The following is a 5000-nucleotide window of genomic DNA, read 5'->3' as shown; positions in this document are numbered from 1 at the left end:
ACATCTCCCACACCCCCTCCCCACCCACACCCCCCCACGCACGCCCTCTCACTCCACCACTCGCACCATCACCACTCACCACCACCACACCCTCCCTCTACGCACCCTCTCTCCACTCACCCCATCCTCACCACCCACTCGCGCACACACACACACACACCTCGCCGCTACGCCACTCGCGACACCCCCATCCGCGCTCCGCCCACATCCACACTCTCTCCACCACTTTTTTTTTTAATTGAGTCGATCGTTAATGTGTAGTTATTGTTATTTTTGCACAAGGACCAGATTTTCAACTGGCGAAGCGTAAATTCTTTTTTGGGTAACAAAACGGATTTTGATCTTCAATCAAGATCCCTGAATTTCTCTTGTCTTTCATCACCCAACACTGGCTAAATCTTTAGCATCTCTGTCTGTGTGTGCTGCTGGACTTGGTTGGATGTGTCTTCTTCTCCCCCCGTCCACTCTCCCCCTCCCTGTCCTTCCAAATGTGCCCTATCTCGTCCCATATCCCTAATTACCCTCGCCTAAATATGCTCAGTTATGTTTTACCTGTGGTTTAACAAATAATTATGATCAGAAATGTCATTCAAATTATCACTTGAATCATTCCATGTGTGCCAATTCATGTTGGTTTCTGTCGTTGTTTTGTCTCTTGTTTCGTTTTCAGTGTGTTTATTTTTTCTGTCTTGTGTTCCTAGAGTGTGAGTGTGTTCTATGTGTACGTCCTGTGAAGAGAGCTGTCCTTATGTGTTCGATGTGAGAAGAAGCTGTCTCGTGTGTCCATAGATGAGAAGAGTGTTCTTGTGTATTCACTGTGTTCGTGTGTGTTTCTCTCTCTGTTCGTGAGCAGAGGGTAGTTGAGCAATTAGTCTCTCAGTTTGTGACGCAGTGTAACCAATCATTAGCTTCATGTAATATAAGTATTCAGTTATACTCACATTTACATGCTACTTGTTTGTCTGTCTCTTATACAACGCAATGTCTAATCCGCCAAAGTGCTAATATCTTCCCGTTTGCTAATCAGATTCAAGATTCCTAAGTTCTCTCTCTCTCTCTCTCTGTCAATTTGAACCAAGAATATAGATGAAATAAGTCTGTTTCTGGCCAGTCTCCTATGTCTTTCTGTTTCCCTCTCTCTGTCTCTGTCTCTCTCTCTATCTCTCTCTGTTTCTATTCTTGTTTTGTCTGTCTCCCCCCCTTTCCTCCACCCCACCACTCTCCCGCTCATTTTTTTTCTTCCTATTCTTCTTTCTCTCTTCTTTTCTTCCCATGCATATTCTGCCACTATCGACACCTTCCACACACAATGCCACACACGTCAAATTCATTCTGGTTGCTTTGTCAGCGTTTCTTTATCCACCTTTACTATAATTTCCTTTTTAATTTTTCTGTTTGTACTTTTCATGAGAACATTGATCACCAATCAAGCGCCCTGTCGCTACGTGACACTGTCAAAGATAATAACACCCCCGAGCAGATTGATGAATACTGGATCGTCAGATTGGTGTTCCTGGTCCTGATGAGACTCGTGTTTTTGTGTCTGTCTCTCTGTCTGTCTCTTTCCCTTCTCTCTCTCTCTCTCTCTCTCCCTCTGTGTGTGTGTGTCGGGAGGGGGGGTTAGGGGGGGGGCGGGGCGAGGGGGGACGGGGGCGGAGGGGTGTGTGCAGGGGGTGCGGCGGTGTGCGCGTGTGTGTATGTATCTGTGCAAGTGTGCGTGCATGTGCCGTGTATGCGTGTGCGTGTGTGTGTGCTTGTGCTAGCAAGCGTGTGTGTGTGTGTGTGTGTGTGTGTGTGTGTGTGTGTGTGTGTGTGCGTGTGTGTGTGTGTGTGTGTGTGTGTGTGTGTGTGTGTGTGTGTGTGCATGCTCGCACGCGTGCGTGCCTGCGTGCTTGTGTGTTACAAACTAATACAATGTAATAAGCAAACAGAATACAAGTTTTAAAAGTGCACACAAAAGACCGGCGATACTGAAAAGAAACACACACACAAAACACGCCATCACACGACTGTATTCTTTGAAATCAACAACAACCACCCAACTGACAACCGAAGGCTTTCACCGAGTCCAGCGGTCTACTCAAGTGGAACAATCCGGATATTGTCATTTGGAAATGAACTTTTCTGAGACTGCCACAGACCTATCGTGACGGAAAAGGTTGAGAGCAGTGTGGAGATTATTCACATCCAATACCTTGCAACCACCACCACCACCACCACCATCATAATCCTTCTCATCCTATTCTTCAGCGGCAGCATCAAAGGGGAGGAATATCGTGACTGTGGGCCATTTTCTGGTCCAAATCAGCCATCAGAGCCGCGCCATTTGGCGATAAAAACCTAAAGTGATTGTCATCTTTTGTGTTCCGGTCTTCCCCACAAGATCAGTCAGGGTTGGGGTCTTTGATCGCCGTCTTTCTTCTTCAAGCCGTGGACAAGATGGGTGGCTCATTTGCGCGCGTATGTGTGTGAGAGAGAGAGAGAGAGAGAGAGAGGGGGGGGAAGCAGGAAGGGGAAAAACACACAAGAAAAATCAGGAAATTAAACCTGTCAAACAGACAAATCGCACAGGAAGTAACGTCTGTTTTTGTTTTTTTGTTTTGTTTTCTTTTTCTGTTTTTTTCTTTGTTTTATGCTGACGTACATCCGGTCGTCAGTTTCCCTTATCACTTCGTTTCGGATTACTTATTGCAAATTGATTCCATAAATGTTCAGTAATAACGGAAAGTGGCGAAGGTCTCTCCATCCTTTGTCCCGGCCGTGCCGGACATTAACGCACTTCGTTGAATGTGGATAGAAACTGTGTTTCAGATATCAATTATCGTCTCTGTGTCTTTTCGTTTCTTCTTTCTTCTCTCCATCTCTTCCTTTTCCCTCTTCGTACTCCTCTTGTACATCCTGTTCTTTCTATTCCTTCAGCTCCTCCTCCTCCTTCTTCCCGTCTACTCCTCATCACTATCATTGTCGTCTTCTTTTTCCTCCTTATCACTATCATTGTCGTCTTCTTTTTCCTCCTTATCACTATCATTGTCGTCTTCTTTTTCCTCCTCCTTATCACTATCATTGTCGTCTTTTTCCTCCTCCTTATCACTATCATTGGATTCTTTTTCCTCCTCCTTATCACTATGATTGTCTTCTTTTTCCTCCTCCTTATCACTATCATTGTCGTCTTTTTCCTCCTCCTTATCACTATCATTGGATTCTTTTTCCTCCTCCTTATCACTATGATTGTCTTCTTTTTCCTCCTCCTTATCACTATCATTGTCGTCTTTTTCCTCCTCCTTATCACTATCATTGGATTCTTTTTCCTCCTCCTTATCACTATGATTGTCTTCTTTTTCCTCCTCCTTATCACTATCATTGTCGTCTTCTTTTTCCTCCTTATCACTATCATTGTCGTCTTCTTTTTCCTCCTCCTTATCACTATCATTGTCGTCTTTTTCCTCCTCCTTATCACTATCATTGGATTCTTTTTCCTCCTCCTTATCACTATGATTGTCTTCTTTTTCCTCCTCCTTATCACTATCATTGTCGTCTTTTTCCTCCTCCTTATCACTATCATTGTCGTCTCCTTTTTCCTCCTTATCACTATCATTGTCGTCTCCTTTTTCCTCCTTATCACTATCATTGTCTTCTTTTTCCTCCTCCTTATCACTATCATTGTCTTCTTTTTCCTCCTCCTTATCACTATCATTGTCGTCTCCTTTTTCCTCCTCCTTATCACTATCATTGTCTTCTTTTTCCTCCTCCTTATCACTATCATTGTCGTCTCCTTTTTCCTCCTCCTTATCACTATCATTGTCTTCTTTTTCCTCCTCCTTATCACTATCATTGTCGTCTCCTTTTTCCTCCTCCTTATCACTATCATTGTCGTCTTTTTCCTCCTCCTTATCACTATCATTGTCGTCTTTTTCCTCCTCCTTATCACTATCATTGTCGTCTCCTTTTTCCTCCTCCTTATCACTATCATTGTCGTCTTCTTTCTCCTCCTTATCACTATCATTGTCGTCTTTTTCCTCCTCCTTATCACTATCATTGTCGTCTTTTTCCTCCTCCTTATCACTATCATTGTCGTCTTCTTTTTCCTCCTCCTTATCACTATCATTGTCGTCTTTTTCCTCCTTATCACTATCATTGTCTTCTTTTTCCTCCTCCTTATCACTGTCATTGTCTTCTTTTTCCTCCTCCTTATCACTATCATTGGATTCTTTTTCCTCCTCCTTATCACTATCATTGTCGTCTTCTTTTTCCTCCTCCTTATCACTATCATTGTCGTCTTCTTTTTCCTCCTCCTTATCACTATCATTGTCTTCTTTTTCCTCCTCCTTATCACTATCATTGTCTTCTTTTTCCTCCTCCTTATCACTATCATTGGATTCTTTTTCCTCCTCATCACTATCATTGTCGTCTTCTTTTTCCTCCTCCTTATCACTATCATTGTCTTCTTTTTCCTCCTTATCACTATCATTGTCTTCTTTTTCCTCCTCCTTATCGTCCTTTCCGTCAGCAACATCTATTTCTTCTTCTTCTTCTTCTTCTTCTTCTTCTTCTTCTTCTTCTTCTTTACTTTCAGTCACTCATCATTCCTTTGTTCTTTTCTTTTTCCTTTTTTCGCTTACCTTTGTTACGTGTCATTCTGTATGCATTCTAAACAATAAAACAGCATTCTTCTTCTTTTTTTCTTTTTCTTCTTCTACTACCACAACAAAAGCAAGAACAAGAACGACTACTGCTACTCCTACTTCTACTGCTATTTGCTGCCACCATTACTACTTCTACTGCTATTTGCTGCCACCATTACTACTTCTACTTCTGCTATTTGCTGTCACCATTACTACTTCTACTTCTGCTATTTGCTGTCACCATTACTACTTCTACTGCTATTTGCTGTCACCATTACTACTTCTACTGCTATTTGCTGTCACCATTACTACTCCTACTGCTATTTGCTGTCACCATTACTACTTCTACTTCTGCTATTTGCTGTCACCATTACTACT

Source organism: Babylonia areolata, chromosome 9 (assembly GCF_041734735.1).
Source record: "Babylonia areolata isolate BAREFJ2019XMU chromosome 9, ASM4173473v1, whole genome shotgun sequence".
Taxonomy (NCBI): domain Eukaryota; kingdom Metazoa; phylum Mollusca; class Gastropoda; order Neogastropoda; family Buccinidae; genus Babylonia; species Babylonia areolata.
Note: the sequence above shows the minus strand (reverse complement) of the source record.